At 42.0% G+C, this 26503-nt stretch overlaps 1 protein-coding gene across 8 annotated transcripts in view; it reads right to left on the minus strand.

Annotated features, from left to right (window-relative positions):
- Nucleotides 1–26503, minus strand: part of FGF14 (fibroblast growth factor 14) — a 607804-nt gene that overhangs the window by 233229 nt on the left and 348072 nt on the right. The gene's annotated exons all lie outside the window — the stretch shown is intronic.

Genomic DNA, 26503 nt, shown 5'->3' on the forward strand with positions numbered 1-26503 from the left:
CAGGATCAGGCCCAAAGTAACTAACCAGCCCAGTACTTTGAATTTATTACAGCTGCTTTTTAAAAAATACCTCTTTTGACCCGTGATACAGCATTTTCTTTACATAGCTTGTTTTGCTAGTCATTTCAGCATATTAGGAGCTCACCAATTTATCATGCCAACAAAGCATTTGAAGCAAATCTAGTGAAGTACACTGTGTTCCACAGTTTGTTTTTGTGATTTTCAATAAAGCATGTTCTGTAACTGAGTCCATAAAAATGGTGAGAAAACTGCATCCAAAGCTTTATATACTCTTCTAAGCATCTGTGCGACATACAAGATGGATTCAACAATAAGAAGATTCCCTAAACAAAATATCTTTGTTTCAAAAACTAGCTAGAGCTATTAATGACAATAATGTACTTAACTATTGGACATCATGGATAGAAACCCAGGAAAGAAAGAAAGGAAACATATAGCTAAGGACATCATACTACACAACTAAATACAGTAAGTGCAGTTCTTAGATATGGGAAAGGAACACACAACACTCCCCAGGAGGTGGTGTGCAAAGGTGACTGTAAGCTACCTTTGCCCCACTGGAGCCTCACAAATTGAAGGATTGGAACAAAATTTGATTGGTTCTGTGGACTAAATTGCAGTTTGGCCACAAGTCCAAGATATGGGGCAGCGCATTACTGTGCTGCTCCAGGAGCAAACCATGAAACAGATTCTGAACCAGAGAGTCTCCATCTGTATCTCAACTCCCCACCTTCTCTGGAAAGAAGGGGAAAGGAGTGGGAGGTGTTCCCAGGCCTATACCTGGCACAGTGTATATTCCTTAGCACAGTTATGCTGCTCAGTGCATTGGGGCTTTGAGCCAAGGCTCTACCAGTCCCCATGCATACCTGCTTGCCCACGTGAGAAGAGGTATAGAGGCTTTGCAGAATCTTCTCCCTCCCTACTCACTGCTATCCATGATGTGGCTGGCTGGTGCAGGAGCATAAGGAGCACCTCACTCCTTTTACTTAGTGCTGCCAACTCTCCCAGTAACATTGCGAGTCCCACAATATTTGATGTTTTTCTTAAAGTGCCAACTCTTGGAGTCACATGGTTACATAAGATTCTCAACTTTTATTTAAAAAAAAAGTTTCTAGCCCCTATGGATGCAGGCAAAAGCCTGAAAACTCAAACCCTAAAGGCTCAAACATCTAAAAGCAAATAAACAGAACCCAATGCTTTTAAACCAATCTCATGATTTTTGAACACTTGGGGATAGCAACACTGGTTGGAAGTGCCAAGACTTTTGTCATTATGGGTACTACTTTATAAATATGGAGGGATAATGCCAGCTTTCTCTCCCTGGGGAGGGGGGGTTTGGAAATCCATGCAATATTTTATAAAGAGATAAATGTGCAATGAATTTCATTTAATTAGGCAAAATTGCAAAACGGCAAGATTGCTATTTCTGATTACTGTACTGGGATAAGTCATCTAAACAAACAACAAAAAAACTACCACTCTAGTTACTATTCCACTTAACTTTATTCACCTGTTTAATCTGTCATTACTTGGCATTTGGACACGCAGCCAAAATTTAAACATTTAAAAAGATGACAATGACCAGACCTCAGGATTTCATAGTCAAAACTGGAAAAAATAGGAGTCATTCAAGAGAAGAGCCAGAAGCCAAATCCCTGATGTAAACAGCTCTGAAATTTGGGGAGGGGTGAAGGTATGGAACCCAAATAATTTCTTATGCTCTTTATGCTAAGCAAGCTGTTCCCCCTCCTATTTAGCTCTGACACTGAGTACCTTTCCCAGACCTGAAGAAGAGCTCTGTGTAGCTTAAAAGCTTGTCTCTCTCACTAGCAGAAGTTGGTCCAATAAAAGATATTACCTCCCCCACCTTGTCTCTCTAATATCCTGGAACTAACATGCTGAAACAACACTGCAAACAAGGATTAATAGTAACAATTTTGTATACTGCTGTTCTGTTTTGGCATATTTGAAGCTTATTAGAAACTTGGTAATTGATATTAAAATGGCGCTACATAGTGACTGAGTACTGGGACAGCTGCAGTTTTGCCAAAAGTTAGCTTTTAAGTTTAGGAAGCTTCTGGTTGCAGCAGTTTTCATTTTCCACCTGGCATCAGTTGAACCTCCACCTTATTACATGAAGCTGAGCTATTATAAATTACCAAATACTGTCTTCTAAAGCTGCTGAATTAGCAAGTTCTGTTACAAGTGCAAAGCATGAGGAGTTTGGGTCTCGCTGTATATTTTTAATGTTATGCCCAGTGATGAGCTGCCAAAATCTGAAGAACCGGTTCCTTCACTGGCTCTGGGTCTTCGGCGGCACAGAGCGACCCGCCACCGAAGTGCCGCCAAAGACCCGGAGGGAGTGAAGGACCTGCCGCCGAAGTGCCGCTGAAGACCCGGAGAGAGTGACAGAGCCGCCGCTGAAGTGCTGACGAAGACCCGGAGCACCGCCGAGTGAGTAAAAAGGGATTCTCAAGGGAAGCCTCCCCAGCCAGGAGCTCACGCAGGCCAGACAGGACGGTCCTGTGGGCCAGATGTGGCCCACGGGCCAGAGTTTGCCCAACCCTTTAACAACCAGTTCTAAACTGGCTTCTAAATTTAACAGCCGGTTCGCATGAACCGGTGCGAACCGGTTCCAGCTCACCACTGGTCATGCCTATCATAAGCACAGCTTTCAGACAGAAGTATTTTCAACTATTTCTCAAAAATTCTCACTGAAGCAAATTTTCTTTCCCCAGTATAAATCACTACGAAGGACAACATTGCCATATTAGTAATATGTCATTTGTGATTAATGCTGCTGTTTCTGTGAAAGAAGGCATGTAAAAGGTATTTACTGACCTAACTCTAAAAAAGAGGAAAGATTTGTTTGCATTTTGTTTATGGCAATAATTAGAGTATAGGCCTGTGACGGGTGTACCAACCCTGCACCAGGCCGCTGGGGGCAGACCGATCATTGTGGGCCCAGGTGACTGCGTCCCCTTACCCCTGCTACGCATGCTCCAGGTGGAGAAGCCAGATAAAAGGAGGCAGCCCAGCTCAGTTGGGGCGGGTGATGGAAGAGGAAGGATGTACACTGCTGGTTCCTGAAGGGGTGCCTGCGATGCCCCTGGCGGTAGAGCCTCAAGACCTGGACTACGCTCCAGGTCACTCGCTGACTGCGGAGACTGCCAGGGAAACCAAGCTGCCGCCTGCTGAGGAGGCTGCTGCCTGCTCTATGCCCCAGCCCAGAGGGAAGTTAGGCCTGGGGGGAGGGATAGCTCAGTGGTTTGAGCATTGGCCTGCTAAACCCAGGGTTGTGAGTTCAATCCTTGAGGGGGCCATTTGGGATCAGGGCAAAAATTGGGGATTGGTCCTGCTCTGAGCAGGGGGTTGGACTAGATGACCTCCTGAGGTCCCTTCCAACCCTGGTATTCTATAGACTGTTTGTTTGGCCCCACCCAGGGGCTGCAGCCTGCTTGCTGCTTTGCCCTGCCCAGGGTGGCAATTCCCCAAGTGCCACTGCTGCCCTAGCCAGGAGGCTGCTGGGCTCTAGACTGTTTGCTTGCTTTGCCCTGCTCAGGGGTTGCAGCCTGATTGCTGCTTTGCCCTGCCTTGGGGGCTAATTCCCCAAGTGCTACTGCCTGCCGTAGACTGTTTGTTTGGCTTCCCAGGGGCTGCAGCCTGATTGCCGCTAAATACTATTGTCTGACTCAGTCAGGAGGCTGCAGGGCTCCAAATTGGTTGTTTGTTTTGCTCCAGCCAGACTGTTTGTTTGTTTTGCCAGCTCAGAGACCACAGACTTATTATGTCGAGGGGGAGAGCTCTCTCCTGTCAGCTTGCAGCAACTACACGAGTACTCTTACAGTGGCACAGCTGTATCGATACAGCTGTGTTGCTGTAAGCTTGCTAGTGTAGACATGGCTTAAGAAATTAGAGATAGGAATGGGTGCATAAGTGAGAGAGAGAGAGTAAAATGTTTTTTCTCCCAAATCAAAAATAGAATGGATGCTGAAATCCATCTGGATGTTACAAAAAACTGAAATGAGAAAAGGCAAACCACTCTCTGAGGTGATTTACCATTCTCACCAAAGAACTGCTTGCTAAATAACTCCAGTGATTTCACCACAGTGACTTGTTTGGAACATCAGACAGAGCTATGAAGAATAATGTGTTAATATATCACTTCTGATATGTGTTTCATGTTGGAATCCTTTTCTAGTCCTTTAAATTTGTGAACCAAATTTTTTCAAGCATGAAAAAGGGGCTTGTACTCCCTGAGGAATAAGTCCACCGCAAGTATGAAGCTCTAAAACTAACTCATCTTGAACCAGCAGAGTGTAAAAAAAGTGTTCTATTTTTTAAGGGGCACATATATATTTTAAATCATGCTCCCGTAACACAAAACAAGCTCCACCGATTTTCTTGAAACTTTCCAAATAAATTCAGCTTTGGGTTGAGGCCAAGCATAAGAAATGTCATACCCCAAAGATACGTTTTAAAGACAGTTATTATTACAACCAGCCTAATGTTTCTCAGAGTACCCAAGCCATTATCGCTACTCAGATACCTCCATAGCTGGAGGAGCTAATTGAATAAATGTCATGAAAACTACAGTGATAATTACAGTAGAAAATAATGGCTATGCATTTCTATTGTCTGGACTTTAAAAAAAAGATGACTTCTTCAAAGATGACGAGTTCAACTTTAGGAACTTTCCCACGAAAAAGTCCTTTACATGCTAATAAATTATTATCCTTGCTGTAGAATAGTATAGGATATTTTTAAAAAGAATCTACAGAAAGGAAATCATTCTCTATTACATTTTATAGATTTTAAAAGAAATTTCCAACAATACTCTTTCTCACTGCAGTCTTATGGCAAGAGGCAGTGGCTTACCCACCTAGTTATAAAGGTATTTATATGGCTCACAGCATCCAAGTGCCTCACAATCATGAATGGATTTATCCTTACAAAGCCCTACTCGGCGGGAAGGATGATCATAATTTACAGATGAGAAACAAAGTAGACAAAGAGACTTTTTCAAGGCCACATAGGAATTATGCGGCAGTGTCAGGAATTGTACCCAGGATTCCCAAGTCCCAGTCCAGTGCCACTACAGCATATTTCTACCCTATTGATACAGGAACCACTTATCTCTCAGAGACTGTCACATTGACTCCCTATGAGGCTCTGAGAAGAGACAGGCTTCTATCACACTGGTTCAAGTTATCTTTCCAAATCAGGATAGGATAGTTCCATCAATGGCTATTAGCCAAGATGGTCCAGGATGAAACATCACGTTCTGGATGTCCCTAAGCCTCTGACTTCCAGATGCTGGGAGTAGACAGCAGGGGATGGATCTCTTGATAATTGTCCTGTTCTGTTCATTCCATTTAAAACACCTGGCACTGGCCACTGTTAGAAGACAGGATACTGGGCTAGATGGACATTCTTATCACTCAACTTGGTGCCGGTTTAACATTGCCTTCCATAGCATTAATAGAGACATGTTTATTTTTGCTTTATATTATAGGATCTTCTACTAATGTACAATTTCAAATAAAATATTTTATTACAACCTGAATGGAATATGTGAACTGTTTTATGGGGGCCATTATTGTCTTGATCAAGGATAGGCAACCTTTGGTACGCGGCCCATCAGGGTAAGCCCCATGGCAGGCTGGGCTGGTTTGTTTACCTGCCGTGTCCTCAGGTTCAGCCAATCGCAGCTTCCACTGGCTGCGATTCGCCGCTCCAGGCCAATGGGAGCTGTGGGAAGCGGCGCAGGCTGAAGGATGTGCTGGCCGCCACTTCCCACAGGCCCCATTGGCCCGGAATGGTGAACCGCGGCCAGTGGGAGCTACGATTGGCTGAACCTGTGGATGTGGCAGGTAAACAAACCAGCCCAGCCCACCAGGGGGCTTACCTTGGCAGGCCACGTGCCAAAGGTTGCCGATCCCTGGTCTTGATGCTCTCTGTGAAGGAGCAAAGTATGCTGAACTCTCACAAAATAGACAATAGACTAGGCCTGGTTCAAATTGTGATCTCTTTCCCCATAAGATTGAATTAATAGATAGATTGAAGACATAATAGATTGAATTGGTTTAAACCACATAAAAAAGCCCAGAGGAAGATCTTCAGAACACTGTCATTTCTTCTTTTCTTGCAGCCACAATGGGTATTTACATATAAAGCAGACTAATATCCCTAACGAAGCTGCTACAGTATAGACTATTATGGATGAAGAGACAAGCACAAACATTTCTACATAATGTGTTTGATAAGGGTTAAGTAATGCAGATGCATTTTTCACCTTATACAGACAAATACTCCACCCACCCCCCAAGAGATATAGTACATGACAGGAGTTGTTTTGGGAGTAAACATCAGTCATGCAATGTGAAGTTAAAAATTCAGTCTGCCTACAAGATAGCATTTGTGCTGTTGCCTAGGGCTATTCAAATTACCATTCACTCTCTCTGTCACATAATATTTAAGTCCTGGCTGAAACTGTGACCTCAGCAGAAGCAAACAGCACAGAGAATTTGAATATATGGCTTTAGACATTGGTCATCAGCCTCATCACCAAGAACAGGTAATCCATAAATAGACAGCATGAAGAATGGAACTTAAGACCTCCTGCTCCAAACCCCCCAAAAGACTAGATTCTTTAGCTAACAGAGCTTTGCAAGCTAATTAACCTTCAAATACTTTGTGAGCCAGCTACATTTTATTACCCTAGTTTTACAAACAGGGAACACCAGGTAGAGATTGACAGTGCTTTCAAAAGAGGTGGATTCTTTGGTTAGTGGGTGCTCAACTTGACATACCTAGGGATCTCAAACTGGGCAACCAAAATTAGTCAACACTTCTAAAAATGACAGCCTAAGTGATTTGCCTAAGACTATCACGGTAATAAGTGCTATAGCTGGGATAAAGATTCAGAAATTCCTGGTAACCAGTCCCTACTTTCCGTGCTACCTCCCTCTGCTTTTCATGAAAAACAACTATCTACCAGCTGGCCATCAGCTGAGACAAAATGCATAAAATAAACTTGTTTACTGAAATGGGAAAGTTCAGCATATCACTTCGATCCTGCAGCAAATTTAGGGGGGAAAACACCCCACGCTTGACCTTTACAAAAAAAAAACTGCAAGTTTAAATTTGGCCTAAAATTAAGATTTTGCAAAAATATGGTTTTAGAAAACTTCAGATCAATAGAAACATTTTAATTAAATAAATATCCACTGGTAATAGTTTTCTTTGTAAGAAATAGTCCTGTGCTGTATTTGCAACACAAACATTGCATTATTATGCTAGTGCTTGAGATGTGAAAAATTAAATCGACTACAAACTGAATGAAAACAGAAGTCAAACTGGCCACCTTAATTTCATTGTGGAAGAAAACAGAAGTGCTGAAAAGTAATATAGTTTATTATAACCCTTAATCTTAATACTCCTGGGTGTTATTTGTAACACACAGTAGGTAAAAAAAGAGATGTAGAGACCGGTTTTAAATATTAGCACATGCAAAATTGCACATACTCCCCCCCACTCCTACCTTAGGGGTTTACCCCACTGAAATGCATATACAAATCTGATGTTTATATGCAAACATGGCTAGACGCCTAAATGGCCATGCGCATGAGCTATAACAACTCTATCAGTTTCAGAGTAGCAGCTGTGTTAGTCTGTATTCGCAAAAAGAAAAGGAGGACTTGTGGCACCTTAGAGACTAACCAATTTATTTGAGCATAAGCTTTCGTGAGCTACAGCTCACTTCATCGGATGCATTCAGTGGAAAATACAGTGGGGAGATTTTATATACACAGAGAACATGAAACAATGGGTGTTACCATACACACTGTAATGAGAGTGATCAGGGAAAGGTGAGCTATTACCAGCAGCAGAGTGGGGAGTGTGGGGGGAATGTGAAGGGGGGGAACCTTATGTAGTGATAATCAAGGTGGGCCAGTTCCAGCAGTTGCCAAGAACGTGTGAGGAACAGTAGCGGGGGGGAGGGGGGAATAAACATGGGGAAATAGTTTTGCTTTGTGTAATGACACATCCGCTCCCACTCTTTATTCAAGCCTAAGTTAATTGTATCCAGTTTGCAAATTAATTCCAATTCAGCAGTCTCTCGTTGGAGTCGTTCACCTGCACATCTACCAATGTGATATATACCATCATGTGCCAGCAATGCCCCTCTGCCATGTACATTGGCAAAACTGGACAGTCTCTACGTAAAAGAATAAATGGACACAAATCAGACGTCAAGAATTATAACATTCAAAAACCAGTCGGAGAACACTTCAATCTCTTTGGTCACTCGATTACAGGCCTAAAAGTGGCAATTCTTCAACAAAAAAACTTCAAAAACAGACTCCAACGAGAGACTGCTGAATTGAAATTAATTTGCAAACTGGATACAATTAACTTAGGCTTGAATAGAGACTGGGAGTGAATGTGTCATTACACAAAGTAAAACTATTTCCCCATGTTTATTCTCCCCCCACCCCCCGAACACACTGTTCCTCAGACGTTCTTGTCAACTGCTGGAAATGGCCCACCTTGATTATCACTACATAAGGTCCCCCTGTCCCACCCCCCCCGCCCCCCTGCTGGTAATAGCTCACCTTACCTGATCACTCTCATTACAGTGTGTATGGTAACACCCATTGTTTCATGTTCTCTGTGTATATAAAATCTCCCCACTGTATTTTCCACTGCATGTATCCGATGAAGTGAGCTGTAGGTCACGAAAGCTTATGCTCAGATAAATTTGTTAGTCTCTAAGGTGCCACAAGTACTCCAACTCTATCAGTGTTTCCTAAATGGTGGGTTGCATTCAGGAAGATTGTAGATGGGTCATGGGCCTGGTGCAGAAGGGAGACCTTGGGGGGTTGGAGAGGGAGCCCACCCCACACGCACCCCACAGTGGCAGTTCCCGTTCCACAGGGCTAGGCCAGGCTCCCTGCTCTAGGCATTGTAACCTACTCAAGTTTGGTCCAGCCATCTCTCTGTCATGAAGGAGGGGCAGCCAGGCCAAACCTGAGTAGTGCTGCGATCCCCTACATTGCCTGAATCAGAGAGTCAGGCGCAGACCCATGGGACAGGAGAGCTGTTGGGCTCACTCTCCAAACCACTGGGGTTTCCCCTATGCATTGGGACACGATTAGGGTTGTGGTGCTGGGGCAGAGGGTGGTGCAGTTGCAGGTGGTCGGTGCCCCCTCAGTGGGGCAAGGAGGCTGCAACAGCAAAGAAGAAGGATGGGGGCCTATGATTTGGGCACCCCACCATGAATTTAGACCTTGGGTAGGTCACAAAAGAAATAAAATGGCATTGGTGGCTTGCCTTTGTAAACAAAAATTTGGGAACCGCTGCTCTATGTCATCCCTCCTCTGGTCAACAGCTCAGGCAGGCTCCCTTCTCAGGGTATGTCTGCATTGCAGGCAGGGGTGTGATTTGTAGACATAACGAAGCTTGCTTTAATCTAGCTATCTCACTGAAAATAGTGGCAAGGACCCAACAGGCACAGGTTTCAGCACAGGCTGCGCCAGCCCATCTCACCCTCTGGGTATGGCTGCTGCTTCCCACAGCTCCCATTGGCCGGGAACAGCGAACCGCAGCCACTGGGAGCTGCGGGCAGCCGTGCAAATGTAGACAAGCTGTTTGGTGGGCCGCCAACGGATTAGCCTGACAGAGGCGGTTCTACTTTAATTCTGTAGCTATGGATTTAAAACATCTTGCTGAATGTTGTGAGTAGACTTAAGCTGAAAGACTGCACAGTATCTTAAACTAACACTTCTAGAACACATAATGAACTCTAGGCCTTTATAAATTTATCTCTCTTGCATCCTTACTAAAGGAAGAATGGGTGGCTATTACCAGATGTGAACAGCTGCATGGACTTGCAGGTTCTGTCAACATCTATGAGAGTTTCTGCTTGGATGGATGCCTATGCCTAAAGGAAAAAATGAGGGATGGAGAAAAAGAAGTGGACTGTCAACCAGCACCAGAGTTAATCTAATTCTTTCTTTTCTTTCACTCATTTGCTTTTATTTTGATCTGTCTGTTTCATTTCATAATTAATAGGTGTGATTTTGATAAATGGCTTGGATTAAGGAAGGTTATTCTAATTGAAGTGTGAGTAGATGACATCATTTGTGTTTTCAAACTCCATTACAGAATGAAAAACAAAATTGAGGTTCAACATCAAAATAAACGGTGTTTGGAGTACACTAAAAGCTGATATATCAGCCAACTATCATTTGGCAAACTAGCACAGCATGTCAGCTGGAGCACATTAGCCGTTCCCAGCGATCAGAACAGTACATAGAGAGAGTTGATTTCTTAGGCAGCTAAGATCCAAATACAGAACCAACATAGGTGCCAGTTATACTGCTAGAGTTCTGCAATTGTCCCTGAACAACAGATGAGGGCACTGTAAGCAAAAATAAATCCTTGAAATACAGTCAATGCAAATGCATTTAGAATAAGAGATTTTTTTTTAAAGGCATAATAAAAATATGCAAACTGGTATTTATGATTACCGAGAAGACAGTTGCTTCCAGTGGTGAGCTGGAGCCGGCTCTCACCATTTGAACTGGTTGTTAAATTTTGAAGCCGGTTTACAACCGGTTGTTAAAGGAGTGGGCAAACTCTGGCCTGCACCGGTTGTTAAAGGGGTGTGCAAACTCCAGCCCACATCTGGCCTCCGGGACCGCCTGAGCTCTCGGGTCTTCGGCGGCACTTCAGCAGTACGTCCTTCACTCGCTCTGGGTCTTCGGTGGCACATTGGCGGCAGGTCCTTCAGTGCCGCCGAAGACCCGGAGCGAGTGAGGAACGTGCTGCCGAAGTGCCACCGAAGACCCAGAGCAACTGACGGACCCGCCGCCAAAGTGCCGCCAAAGACCCAGAGCGACTGAAGGAACCGGTTCTTCAGCTTTTGGCAGCTCATCACTGGTTGCTCCCCTATTGAAAAACTGACTAAGCCAACAATAAGCAGCTAAGACATTTTCTTCAAACATTCTATCCCACTTCACTATTTCAATCTACAAGTCGATATATTTCACCCTAATAGATTTATATGCTATACAGACACACTTTATATAAAGACTACAGAAAGAGAAAGTCAAGTTTGTACAATTAAGTACTCATACATCGGGAACTGCCACAGCCAAGCTTGCTCGCACAACCTTAAATCTGCCCATATGTGCATATGCATCATAATATAGTTGTAAAGTATATGATCAGATACTATTTTTCAATCATCATGCACTTTTTTCCACAACATTTTCCCCCACACATTAATTCTTAAACTAATTTAACTTCCCAGTATCTATATTATTACTGGAGGATCTCAAACCGTTTTGCAGAGGAGAACAGTGTTGTCTAGAGAGTGTATATTTATGGTTTCTTCTTTAAATAGGCCTGTGATGTAGATGTACAACTATTTTGTGTTTTCATACCACCTGTCCTCAAAATGTCTCAAAGTCCAAATACTGGTTTCTTTCTTTCTTTCAAAATTGTCAAATCTATTTAAAATCTATTTAACTGTTTAGTGAGTGAGATTCTGGTACAGAATTTACAGTATTACTTTACTGATTTGAAATACAATTCTAATTGGGCAACTACATTGATTTTTCTATAAGTTAAAACTGTATGTTTCCAGGTTGAAAGTGTTACTACTAGATTCAATTAAATAATGGCCATATTAAGGCACTTCAATAAATGACGTGATTTCCAAAGGTGCTTAGCACCCAACTGCTCCCATTCAAGCCAATGTAAAGTGGCTGGGTACTTGAAAATCAAGTCACAGAGTACATGATTGAAAGCCTCCCATTAAGTGGGCTTTATATAGGGCCTTTATTTATGGGTTTAAATGTGGAGTTAAGCTAACTTTAGGCACCAGTTTTTGAAAATCTTGGCCACTATAATTTTCAGATAAATGACATTCATAGATCTTGACTGGTATATACACAGTAGAACACAATACTACAAGATGCTATGCACATATATAACATTTGAGAAAAATGGTTTATTATATTGTATTTGAGATAATTAAAGAATGTATCATAAAGCACACGCACAAATAGTAGGATTGCACATACAACCTCATGTTTAGCGTTTTCTCACCTCTGGGTCATTAACAGAGAAGCCACAAAGAAGCCCTAAGAATGTTAAGAAAACCAATAAATCAATGATGTTATGGAAAAGAGCATACAGCTCATACCATGCAAATTCCATAAATTGAAACAGTTTGGCTTATGCTCCGTGGGCAAACTGCCATCCTTGACCAGAGCACTAGAATGCTAGGCTACAGTCAGACCTCAGAATTTCAAGTGTTTAACACCGGATAACTCCCTATTAAAGTACTTGGCACTAGCTTAGTTTATGCTCATCTTGGCAGGTAAGAAGGAGACTTAGGGCTTGTCTACACTGGCACTTTACAGCGCTGAAACTTTCTCACTCATGGGGTGTGAAAAAACACCCCCCCGAGCGCAGCACGTTTTAGGGCTGTAAAGCACCAGTGTAGACAGCGCCCCAGCGCCGGGAGGTGGTTCGCTCTGCCGCAGCTGCACAAGTGCAGCGGCAGCGCTTTAACGTTGCCTGTGTAGACTAGCCCTAAGTTAGTTTCCTGTGTACACTGTGTTCCAATGAATGAGGACATACTGTAATATTGTAGCTGTATAAGCCTATTTACATCGAAGCTGAGAGGGTGAAATCCAGGCCCCATTCAAGTCAATGGCAAAACACGCATTGACTTCAGTGGGGCCCAGATTTCACGTCCGATGCACGCCTAAATCAGTGATTTTGTGCTCATGCACGCACACCTGTTTGAGCACACACAACCCTGCCTTGTGTGCTCATCAGGGCTTATGTACCTACAACAGTAAAAATACGGAAAGGTACATGTGAACTTAAGAAAAATATGAGGGCCTTTAGATGCAGAGAACCTTGTAACACTGAATATGAGCAGCTTCTGAGAAGAAATGCACCAGTAGGCTGCTTCCCAAGGCACTGTACAACAGGTGTAGGAGACATATTTTGCACAATGGTAATGGGATAAACTTTTACTCCTGGGAAACACACCATGGATTGTAATGCCCACACACAGCCAACAGAGCTTCAGTTAAGGCCTAGTTTTTAAAGAACTTACAGCAAACTGCACGGAACTCACTGGAGGATGAAGATCTGAGTCAAACTTGCTGGGGAAACTAAATGTAAGCGGGGGAATAGTCCCGCTATTGTGGGGAACTTTCCTGGCTTCTGCACTAGCCCGGTGAAGTGGGCTAGAGAAAGGATCTGAGTCCTCGCTCCTACTTCCTTTACCCAGTGGCCTCCCTGTCCTCGAGGACTCCCCTTCCACTCTCCTGTCTGGCAGAGTCCTCGTAACCCCAAGGCTGGGCCCAGGATTCCTGGGGGGCTTGACCCCCAACCCTGCTGTGCTCACCTAGGACAGGGGCTAGGGTGTCCCCACTCTGGGGTACTCTCTCTGCACTAGGCACTTCTCTGACCCACTGACCATTACATACAATTTAAAGCAAATGCAAGTTATTTAATCAACAATTAATTTTAAAAAGAATAAGGAGAAATGGGAAAGGTTAAAGGAAACACCTCACCCCGCTCTGTGGCAGGGAACATCACAAACAGCGTCTCTGGAATGTCAGGGCAGTTCACAGTTTGTTCCTTGGAAGTCCCAGGCCTCCTTCTCAGACCCTGGCTGTGCTGCAGGGATGCTGTGGGATGGACACTTGCTCTGGTGGTGGCCACATGCTCTCAGTCTCTAAGTGGTAGGACCCTTCTTCCCAGTGTCACCCCCACCCTGTCGGGGTTACGATCCAAGCCTGGCCTGCAGAGCCTCTTGGCTGAGGCGTCTCCCTGTGCTGGGCCCGCTGCCCAGGGTCCCCCTTGCTATCCCCAGCTGCTCACTGCACCCAGCTCCAGACTGCTCCAGCCCCAGCTCCTCCACTCTGTCTCTGCTACTCTGCCTCCAGCTCCCTGGGCTGCTTCTTTGGCTCCTCCGCCTCTGGTTGCTACAGCTCTGCTCCCAGGACAGGTCTGCTCTGCAGGCTGCTTCTATGACTCTGCTCCCAGCACTGACCTGCTTCCTGGGCTGCTTTTCTGGACCCTCTGGCTCTGGTTGCTGCAGCTTTCTTCCCAGGGCAAGTCTGCTCTCTCTGAGCTGTGCCTCTGGCTTTGGGGCTGCAGCGCTGCTCCCAGGACAGGGTCTGCTCTCTCTGGGCTGCTTTTCTGGTCCCTCTGGATCTGGCACAGCTCCGCTCCGCAGCTTAGCTTGGGCCCCCGCTTTCTCCTTAGCTCGGCCCCACTCTGTCTGACCCAGGCAAATCCAGTTCATACAGAGGATGGGACCTCCCTGGCATCCTGACTCCCTGATTAGCCTGCCTACCCTGTCATTCAGGCTGACCTGGAGCATTGGCCTCTCCCCATTGTTCCTGGAGACTGTGTTTCCTGGTTTCCCATAGACCCTTCCCCTTTTAGTACTGGGAGCTAGCAACTAAAACACCCCCACTGAATGTTAGTAAGGGGGCAACAGTCCCCTGACATAAACATTTCAGAGCTGACGTTTAGATCCACTGAGCCATCCCCAACAGCAGAGCCTTAAAGCATTGCTTCTTCAGGTACCTTTTCTGTCTACAGAAAATTGTGTAAAACATTTCACCTCCCAGTGTGTGCAATCCCTTCTCTAGTTGTAAATCCTGAGAACTGAACTTTCTAACCCAGTCATTTTGTGCAGAGACAAGGTCAAAGAATTTGTTTCCCCATATAATGGGGAAAGGGAGTTTTAATCACTCTCTTCATTGTCGATAATGGCTAAACAGTTTTTGCCCAAACTTTAAGAAACCCCAAAATAAATAATAAATTCACATTTGGGCAGAGACAAAGGCTGGGAGATTCTAGTATGAAAGGTTAATGTTTCAGAAAATTAGGAGAAAGTGATAAGAGGGTCTTGTAACAAAAGCTATTATGTAATCTTAACTACAATGGGTCAGAGCTGAAGCTCCACCTTTTTATTATGGATGAAATCCTGGCCCCACTGAAGCCAATTGGAGTTTTTTTCCTTTACCTCAGTGTGACCAGGATTTCACCCCATATGTATTACTTACATACACAAATATATATATATACACATATCCATCTACTTTCTAACTGCAATGCTTTAAAATAAATCCCATACTCAACTATTAAATAAGGACAATTTAAAGAACACTTTGATGAGCAACATACACAACTTCAGTCATAGCAAAATTATCCAAGACTTCGAAGATGAAGTCATTTCATTTTATCTTAGTAAAGCTTGCATTTTAAACTAGAAAATTTTATAAAGCTTCATACAGGGAGTCTATATTTTCTTCCATCTCCACTCAGAAACAGAAATATTAGCAAGATGACTGGAAACATTTAATTCAGAAATATATTCCTAGCAAAAAATCAGTTCTAGAAAACGAAAAAAGACTCTGAATCGTACATTAGATTAAGTTAAACAAGTTGCTATGCACAGAACACGAGACGAGAGAGAACAGAAATGATGCATTAAATCAAGAGAAGAATTAGAAGAGCACTGGAAATCACCTAGTAAAGTAATATCTATTTCCAAAGGATTAACGTGGTAGCACCCAGTTTGTTGCTATAACTGATGTGTATATATTTGTATAAAAAAACTTACCCAGCAAAAGGTTGATTCTGAGTGAGTAAAACAAGCCCAAGCAGTGTACTGCAGAACATGTGACACCTACAATTAAATTCTTCAGGGGCCCCAGTCGATATCCATGCACAATGGGGGTTCTAGTCCATGATGACAATGCAAATAAATAATTAACAAAATCTAAGACTGATGGACAAACTTTTAGTTTAAACTCAACAAACACAAAGACATTCAGACTTTTAGTGGTAATTTTATAGAGCCCTATTTTAGTGTTACACTAGCAACATTATTTTGTCAAGGATGCAATTACACTTTCATCCTAAACCATTTTCATACTGATATTTAATACGAAACAAGTCTCTTACTGTCAAAATAAGTTTTAAAGATTCATAAAGAAACTCCTCCTTATGAGTAAATGGCAAAATAAGAAATCTCATATACTTGATATTGCTCTTGGTGACATATAATTTATTTCATGAAGGGCGCAAAACTCACAGCAGAAGGGAAGTCGGCTCTCCAGTTAGAGTTCAAAAGCTAGAGCTGATTAAAATACTATCCAATTTTTGTTAAAGGATTATAGCAATCATGAAAAGGAATGACAGAATATTTCATTTTATAATGCTTTTAATTTATTCTTCGAACCGGCAGAAACTGGTCAGATTTACACATGTCGCTGTGCCTAAACAGTGTCATGGATGAAGCTCCTAGAAATGAATGGGTACTTCCGCTTCATCACAGAAGCCAAAGATTTGTGGATATTGTCTGAGACTGGCAGACCAGGTGTCTGCTCATGTCAAGGTCCCTATGTCTCAACTGAACACTGACAAATACGTAGCTAGAATCAGTCTGGCTCAGCTGTGTGTTAGTAACCTTACAATTGGTATAAGAATTATAATAATGTGTTTAATGTTTACACTTTATGAAATATTTGTGAGTTGCTGCATGCATTAATCGCACTTATAACATCTGTATCCCATATTGTAAGGTAATATTTGAACGGTTGTATTGTGAACATCTGTGGCTGTGTAAAGCACCAGACAGGAGAAAGACATTAATTAGCGTGAAGGGCTGATCTGCAACAGAAGGTGTTGTTCCCTTCCCAAAAGGAAAGGTCCATCAATACCAGATGGGCTATTGTGGGACATTGCAACTGGAATTTCCATCAACAAGAAGATAAAAGACTTGTCCTGCTCTCCTCCCCATGAAGATGCGTCATGCAAGTAGACTTTTCCCATCAGCTGAGTTTGCAGGTCAGAGCACGTGGCTAGGAAGGGGATAAAAACACCAAACAAAAGGAATTTGGTATCTTGATGCTGCTTGGACTCTGGGGGCCAAACTGTTTCTAGGCATAAAGCGAGAGATCCCCAGCTGCTTAGCCTGGCTTGGTCCTGAAGGACCTATAGAGCTTGCTGATAATAGAAGCTTTTGAAATTTAAGATTATAACTCATTTGAGTATCTATGTTTATCTGCTTTAACCTTGTACATACCTCTGATTTCAATTTCCTATTTAATAAATCTGTATATAATTTATTATAGGGTTGGCGAGAAGCATTTCTTTTGTGTGAGACCTAAGGTACAATTGATCTGGGATAAGTGACTGGTCCTTTGAGACTGGGAGTAACCTGAACACTGCTGTGATTCTTGGTGTAAGGGAACATCTATCAAAAAGGCATGCTCACCTGGGGGGCAAGATAGATTGGAGTCCGTGACTCCATGTTAGGCTATTATAGTGACTGAGGAGTTTACACTTGATAGTTGGTTGGTGAAATCTACATATAGAACTCACAACCAATTTGGGGTTTTTGCTCTGGTTCCTAAAAGTCAGCCCTGAGGTTGGTGCTCTTGCTTTTGAGTCACTTCAGACAGAGTTACCTTGTTAACAATGTGCCAATTAATGCCAAATGAGGTGGCATTGTTTGTGATATGGACACTTGATCACTGGGGTGTAGTCTAAGGCAACCATCTCATTTCACGCACGCATCATGCAGCCATCAAGTGGGCCACTTTTATTAAGTATTGGATTAGATTCATTCCTCTGACTTAGAAGGAAAAATCTTCAGAATCCAATTCCAATTTTCTGATCACTGAAGCCCCATCTAATATACTATTTGATTCAGCCAGACATGCATTTTGTTCATTTTGCTTGTGTTTGCAGGCCTGCATGACAGATAGCACAGTATTGTATTGACTGTGCTGTATTATACAGTATGAATATATGTATTGTTCCATTGCAAGAAGCAGTGGCAATCCTTGTACAACAATACATTTTACAAATTAAAATGAATGTAAGAAAAATGTGTTATTTTAATATGAGGCTACATTTTCAAAAATGTGTATATTATAATTAAGTGTGCATGCAAATGATTGTCCTCAAAAGTCACAAAATTTAAGACTAATGCAAATCTATGAGGAACAGCAAGGTGGGTAAGTTAATATCTTTTATTAGACCAACCTCTGTTGGTGAGACAGACAAGCTTTTGAGCCACACAGAGCTCTTCTTCAGGTCTGAGAAAGGCCCTCCAAGTATCACAGCAAAATGCAAGGTGGAACAGATTATTTAGCATAGGTGGTTAATACATATTGTAAGGGACCATTCAAGATAGAGTGACCCATTAACACCGCTGCGGTCATAGGACAAAAAAGGTGCAGGGGGGTGGTTAGTGGGTTACAGATTGTTGTAATAAACCATAAATCCAGTATCTCTGTTCAGTCCATGATTTTTAGTGTCTAGAAGAGTAATGAATTTAAGCTCCCAGGCTCATCTTTTGAAGGTGTTGTGCAGGTTTCCTTTGAGAATGAAAACTGATAGGTCACTGATATAGAGTGATCACTTTGTGAAAAGTGTTCACACAAAGGTGAATGGGTGTTTTGGTCTTTCATCGTTTTTCCTGTATAAGTTCATTCAAGATTGTCTGGTATCACTCACATAGTTATTACTGGGCCATTTAGTGCACTGGATGAGGTACACCACACGTTGTGATAGGCAAGTGTAGGATCCATGGATCTTGAAAGGTGTGTTGTGGGGGATGTTGAAAGCTTGTCTCTCTCCCCAAGAGAGGTTGGTCCAATAAAAGATATTACCTCACCCACCTTGTCGATAATATCCCATGGCCAACACGACAACAACTACCCTGAAAATCTATGGGCAAGTTTATGCTCATGTGTTTCTACATCACACACACAGACATCAATAATGAATGGTTGGAGTAACAATACAGTTGTTAATTTATGATTATAGTCCCCTTAGAGTTGATTTGCCCAAGCACAGAGTCCCCTACCCCACAAGCATGGCCTACACATTCTCTGTTCCTGTGGAAAATAAGGAAGAAAAAATGAAGCTCAAGGAAGTATATTTGCACTCCATGTTGTGCAATGAATAGTAGGATACTTATTTCTTTATAATCTACTCAACCACACAGGTAATATCCACTTTGAGAAATGTGCACAGGAAAAGCTATACAAAAAGACTTTTTCTCTGACCAAGCTGCATGGAAAGAAAGGTTATGTGTTATTAGAGAACCTGCATAGGTGAATTTTCAAAGTGGCCTTTGAGGGGATATGATAGATGGAAAGAGCTCAACAAAATCTTGTAGGAAAGTAGACCATATGTATTTTTCAATTTTGTTCCAATGGAAAGGGAGCCATTACATGTCTCATTAAAAGACCTTAAGCAATGGAAGCTGTTTACAACTTGAAAAGGAACCTATAACTGAGGGTACCCTGTGAAAGACACACTTCAAGTTCACAGAGGATCTGTGTAGCAGATACACTGCTGTCCATCTAGGGAGAGATGCACAAACTTAGACAACAACCTCCAGTGTGAAATCCTGGCCCACTGAAGTCAATGGGAGTTTTGCTATTGACTTCAATGAGGCCAGGATCTCACCCCCAGAATGAAAGTTTTTATTCCCCAATTTATCCCTACTGAAACACTAAGTCTTTGGCATACTTAGGTGAGATAGTGTGTAGTCTTAGCTACAAATATGTTTGGTACTTCTTATTTTTAATTTTATAGAAAATTAAGAGAAAAATAAAACTTGTTATTTAAGACGCTCCTGGTCTTGAACTGTACTTGGGATCTTTACTCTGTTCCGGTCACAAAGTCACAGAAAAGAGACTACTCACTATTGGGAGAGATAGAAGAGGTAAAACATACCCAACCTGGAGCACTTGCTCAAAAAAATCTAACTAATTAAATTTTAGTATGATTAAATGCAGCAACCAAAACGTGACAGAAATAGAGAACAGAAGATTACAGAGCTACATTTGCTTTTCATTAGCAAGTGGAATATGTATTTAAATATGTTGTGTGTGTGTATACACACAAACATATATATTTAAAGGTTAAGAGCAAAACATTTTGATCCAGGAGAAAAAGGCAGCAAAGTTGCTAGCTTCTCAGTTTCAATCACAAAGAGGACGATATAGGTTGTTCCTTTGAGGACCTTTATGCAGTATAATTACATAAAGCTAAAGTTCTCATATAACATTTATAAAACCACAAATACCCACACCCTCTCAATATTGTAAGCTGATGTTATACAGATGGATAAGTGACGTAGATGCTGCAATAAAATACTGGTTTTTATAGGTGGCTGAGGTAGCTTCATAATAACACCTAATATACAGTGAATTAGAAAAACAATTTCAGATTTGATTCCTCATCGAAGGAATTTATTAAAGGAAGAGCAGAGATACATCTGAGAAGTATTTGAAAAGTCTCACATATAACACTGAATAGAAGAGGAACAGATACCCTGGGTTCTTTCAAACTTTCTTTATTTCACTACTTCTCTTTGGTGCTTTTATTCTGAAACTTGAGCTTCCTTTTAATTTGAGCTTGCCTAGTATTGAGCCTAAGCACCGAATTTATGTAATCTTTAATATTGCTGAAATGCAGAACTAATCTTCAGTGGTAAAACACTTTATGATTGGCGCATAAGTAGTCTGCATGGTTTCCTTAGGAGATTTTGCAAAACACCAAAATCTAATTAAATATGCTATGCTATGTATATTCATGAGAGATATACATGTCTGAGTATTGCAGTTCTTTGAACTGTATATATTTGTTTGGTTCATGTAGCAATGTCTGTAAGATATTTTAATTTTCAATGAAAAATATAAGAAATTAGAACTACAACTTCTGTTTTGTAGGAAAACTCTTTCTCTTTCTCTCTTCTTCTAGAGCAGTGATGGGCAACCTGTGGCCTGCGGGCCGCACGCGGCCCATCAGGGTAATCCACTGGTGGGCTGCGAGACAGTGTTTACATTGACTGTCTGCAGGCATGGCTGCCCGCAGCTCCCAGTGGCTGCGGTTCACTGTTCCCGGCCAATGGCAACTGCAGGAAGTGGTGGCCAACATGTCCCTGGAGCCCACGCCGCTTCCTGCAGCCCCCATTGGCCGGAAATGGCAAACTGCAGCCACTGGGAGCTGCGAGCAGCCATGCAAATGTAAACAAACTGGTGACCTGACAGCGGATTACCCTGATGGGTCATGTGTGACCCGCGGGCTGTAGGTTGCCCACCACTGCACCACATGGTCAGGCTGGTGAGGAATGAAGGGAAGAAGATTTGGTCCCAATGGTAGGGGAAGGGATGCTACATTGCAACAATACCTTTGTAAATTGGTGGCCAACCTCCCTAGACCAGGAAAGAGCCAGTGCCCATGCCTAAGTCAGTTTCAGGCCTTTGCCCCGATGCACAAATTATAGTACAAAGTGCAAACACAAAACAAAACAATTGTCCTGACCAACAGAGGCTGCAGTCCCCACAGGCTTTTCCCTTGCCTCTCTCAGCCCCCAGAAAGGGGACACTGCCTTACCTTATGGTCATTGCTAGGTCACATGACAGGTAACTTTAACCCTTTCCTGGCTGTTTTATCATGTCATAGCCTTCCTTTACAACAAGAGGTAATGGATGACTGCTTCTGAGAGAAATCTTGTTCCCACCCTCCAGCCCAGGGTACCCTTCTGGAAAATTTCTGTAGAATTCATTAGGGGTGAAACAAATCGGGTTCTGTAAGAAGTACTTATAAAAACCTATACCATTTAAGAAGGGATGACATCCCTGTCCAGGCAGATAATGCACAGTGTCCAATGCTTACCAAACCAAAATATAGTCGCTTAACCATTACCCCATACTCCACCTCGCCCCTCTTCCAGTTTATTTCTTTTGTCAACCTGTTATGTCTCTTGTAACGATAAAGATATTCAGGGCAAAGTCTGTCTTTTTTCTTTTGTGTTTGTGTGGTATCTAGCACAATGGGATGCTGGATCCCTGACTAGGATCCTTAGAAACTACCATAATACAAACATCAATTATTATTAATCATAATTAATCCCTGTTATAGGATGTTTCAAAAATATTATAGAAAAAATGTCATGCTCTATTCAATTTTATAGGGAAAAAGGGCCAGGACAGGGTGAAAGAGAAAGGGAGAACAAGAGTGGGCAGAGAGCACATAGAAATAAGTATAGACAGACAGCCACTGTGCTCAGATTCCTGGGCAGCCAGCAAAAGGAAGTTGTGACAGGGTTCTGTCTATATACTACTTAACCATAGCGCATTCATTTTGAGAAGAAAAATCTATCCAAAAATTACTATTTTTCATAGAGCTGTTCCTTTAATAATGTAGCATAAATTAATGATACGACATATTTTAAATGTATTTCATTTTGAAAAGCTTCACATCCTGTTACTATAGTAACACTACTCACATCCTGAATGCATCTTCGTTAGCATCTCTTAATGTAGTAAAGCATCCATCACCATCTGGCATTGGCAGCTTTGTTGCTTGAGTGAAAATGCTACTGAATAATAAACACAAATGGCCTGCTTTTCAAAGAGGCTAAGCCTCCCCAGCTCCCATTGATTTCAGTTTCAGGTGCACACACTGAGTTGGAATCTCTGCAAGTCAAGTCACAGGACTCCAATGACTTAACCATTTTTAGGTGGACATCCTTCTTGCACAAAACCAATCCTATTCTCTGAGTTTCCAATTTGTCAATTCCCCAGCTGCCTTTAAGTATTCAGGGATTCTTTTTCAAACCCCTTAAAAGGGTGAAATTTCCCCCCCACCGCCTTTATTTGCATCAGACTTTGCATACACTAATTGAGTCGTAGCAAACAAATGGCAAAAGGTTATATTGTTAAAAAGACAGAAAAGTTTTATTGCCAAAGATATCACATGTGGGGATTGGGAAACTTTTGGCTTTCATTTTAGTTTGGGAGACAATTGCCCTAATGATGCACGAGATCACAGCCTCAATACACCAGATGGAAATAATGAAATCATAATTACTGCTCTACTTTCAATAAGATAAGGGCACTCAGCAGAAGGAGACAGACTGAGTGTTGCCCAATTCAGACCTCATTCCTGACAGTCTCAGTCTGGAGACAAGGATGAACTGGGCATCCTCAGTGGCAGGTGGGAGAAGATTTGAAAAAGTGTGTATCGATCATACCATGATATGATATAATGAATACAATGAAGATGAGCCAGACTGGACTTATGTGAAAATGAAAGAGTTACTCCGATCATCTGGATCCGTTCTACGTAGGCACCGAGTGATTGTTTTACTATCCCACAATCAATGGGTCAGATTATATAGCTGATGTATTTAGTTTACATAAAAAGTGCCCCCCATTTAAGAAGCCATTAACTTGGCGAAGTGTGTTTTGTCCTTCCAGCAGTTTTACTTTAGTTCATTCTGAAGATTCTGAAATGAAAATTTTTCTGAATGTTAATTTTACAGGAAAATTTCAACTTTTGTTCTGATTCAGGATAAGGAGATATTTTGAACTGACTCAGAATTTCCCCCAGAACAGCACTCTCAGTTTCAACCAGCGCTACTTTGACTGTCTGATCTTGAATTGAGAAGGTGTTCTGACATCACCACTAGAGAAAAGAAGTGGCTAATAAGTTACTGACATCACAGATTCATCTTGTCATATTTCCCTATCTGCCACTAAGACTTCTGCCTCTACACATAACACCACAACCATCACAATCAACAGAGTTTCACTCAGGGGTAAATTAAATCTAGGATCTAATAATTAAAAACAGTAAATTTACTAGTAATTTTTGTAAAGCAATAGACTTGCAAATTTGTTCAAGTGTCTCTGAGTCTATGTCGGTGTTTACCAAACTATCCATTCATGCCTTCCCTTAAATTCTGGGACAATTTCAAGAACGTGAATTCTGGTGTATCTATCCTACCTGCCTGAGCTTCACTCATGATATGATTGATACACACTTTTTCAAATCCTCTCCCACCCACCACTGAGGATGCCCAGTTCATCCTTGGCTCCAGACTGAGATTGTCAGGGATGAGGACTGAATTGGGCAACACTCAGTACATAGATAGAGAATATACCTAACAGTACAGAGCTCTCTAATCTAGCAGACAAAGGCATAACAAGAGCCAATGGCTGAAAGTTCAAACAAATACAAACTAGAAATAAGACACTTTTTTTAAAAAACTGTGAGGATAATTAACCATTGGAAAGTTGCCAAGGAAGGTGGTGGATTCCCTATCTTCTGAAGTCTTCAAAACAAGACTGGATGTCTATTGTCTAGGGATAAAATTTTCAAACGTGACTATGTGATTTAGGAGCCTAAGTCCCATTTTTAAAAGGCACTTGGGAGTTCAAGTTTCATTGAAAGTCAATGGGACTTAGGAGCTTTTGAAAACTGTACCCTTGTTGAACAAGGTGTTGGGCTTGATGTAGAATCACTGAGTGAAATTCTATGGTCTGTGTTATGCAGGAGGTCAGATTAGATTATCTTTAAGGCCCCTTCTGGCCTTATAAATATATGAATAATTCTAGATTGCGTCATTGTGTCTGAGAACGTTGATAACTCCCAGCTTGAAGGGCAGCTTGAAGAGTAGGGTTGCCATTTTTGGTTGGTTCTGTATTTCTGGAGGTTTCATCATGTGAAAAAATCTTTAATTAAAGATTCATCTTTAATTCCTGGAGACTCAAGGAGAATCCTGGAGGATTGGCAACGCAACTGAAGTCTCCTTTTATGGACTTGCAGGATTGAGCCAAATCTGGGAACTTCATTTTACAATGCCTGATCCCATGCCGCCAACCATAGTCATTCTGGCCAGTGCAACGGTCCTCAGTATACTATGCACATTTCACTGAAGTCTTCTTCCTGCTGTCAGCATGGTACAAAGAGGATTTAGCATGGGCCAAATCTGGCCCTGTATTAGGCGCACTTTATAAACAGACATCTATTATTATTTTTGTATTTGCTAAGTGAAAAAAGGCAATGTCTGATGGAGGTTTTGGTTGTAATGTGTCTTTATAACCATTCAGGCCTGACACACTGTTTAGTGGTACATTAAGAGTAGTTTTTATAAACAAAACTCACATTGCAGTTCTGGCTTTAGACAATTGTCCTGTCTGGCTGCCATACAAGCTGGTGCAAGACTCCTCCTCAGTGTCAGGCAACACACAGCTGCAGCTCCTTGCCTATGAGGGCTAGACAAGCCACAGCTTCCAACCAGCTGAGTCATCTGTCACTGCCAACTCAACTGTCTTCATGCAGACTGCTCACTCCCGCCCACCAGTTGCTATTGATTTCCCCATCACCCTTGAATAGTCAGAAAGCTGAGCTGAGATTTAAACGGTGGTTGCACTCTAAAAACTGACTATGTAAAATGGGCCCCTTTTAATCTAAAAGTCACACCTCCTGGCCTTTGGTGGTTAGTGAATCCATTTTAATAATGTCAGACTACATGAGCCAACAGTTCTCTGGGAGCGTGAACTGGATTCTTTTCTGACTCCAATTACCAAGAGAACTGTTAAAGTTTCAATTGTAGGACTACCCAACTGTCTTCACATTACACACACAGACTGAAGTTGCACAGGTAACTATGGCCATCATATGAGAACAATAACGGCAGCATTTGGTGTGCAGAATCTTTACTGATAGTGATAATAGTGAGCCAGAAAATACCCAGCTTGACTCAGATCGCAGACTGAGTTCGCAGGGTTGACAGCCACTAAAAACATCTTTTAAACTAAGCACATTTAATATGGAAATCACTGAGACAATAAGGGCCTGATCCTGCAGGATTCCAAAATCCTTCAGTTCCTTCAAATTAGATTCCTTAAGGCTCATTGTCACCGGTAATAAAGATTTTATAGGTCCAATGCTGCCCTATGATTGATTTCAGTGAGAACCAAGAGTGCTCAGAATCTCTGAGGTCACCTTAAACAAGGACCCCCATAGTGTGATAATTGACTTACTTCTCAAAGTATAATTGTACTTTAAATTGCAAGTGCTTTTTCCTATAATGCACCTTCATTTTTAAGATCATATGGATTAGATTCATAGCTCTTTTTAGTGGACACATTGTGGTCTCTTCTATTTAAAACACTTCCTTCCACCCTCCCTCCCTCTCCCCCTTGACATATTTTATAAAGAAAAAGAAAATTAAACAGGAAAAGTCAGAATTCAGAAAAAAAACAACGTTAAAATAACATGGACAAGACAGTCAATACACTAAAATCTACACATTTATTTGGATAAAAGATGTGAATAAAATAAATTAATGATGAGTTAAAAACAAGCTAAAACCTCAAACAAACAACCCCCCCCCACCATCTCTTATTCCCAAACCTCACACTTTGACCATATTTCCAGCTGTGAAAGGTTAAACAGAAGACCCTTCTGAGACCATCAACTCTGCTTATTATCTGGTATAGGTGTTGAGTGATGCAAGAGGCTCCCTACAAGGAATGATATTTACATACATTCCATATACAGTTTGGTCATGTTGGGTACTATTTTCACCTTGCTAATTATAAAACATTTC

This window comes from Lepidochelys kempii, chromosome 1 (genome assembly GCF_965140265.1).
Source record: "Lepidochelys kempii isolate rLepKem1 chromosome 1, rLepKem1.hap2, whole genome shotgun sequence".
Classification (NCBI taxonomy): Eukaryota; Metazoa; Chordata; order Testudines; family Cheloniidae; genus Lepidochelys; species Lepidochelys kempii.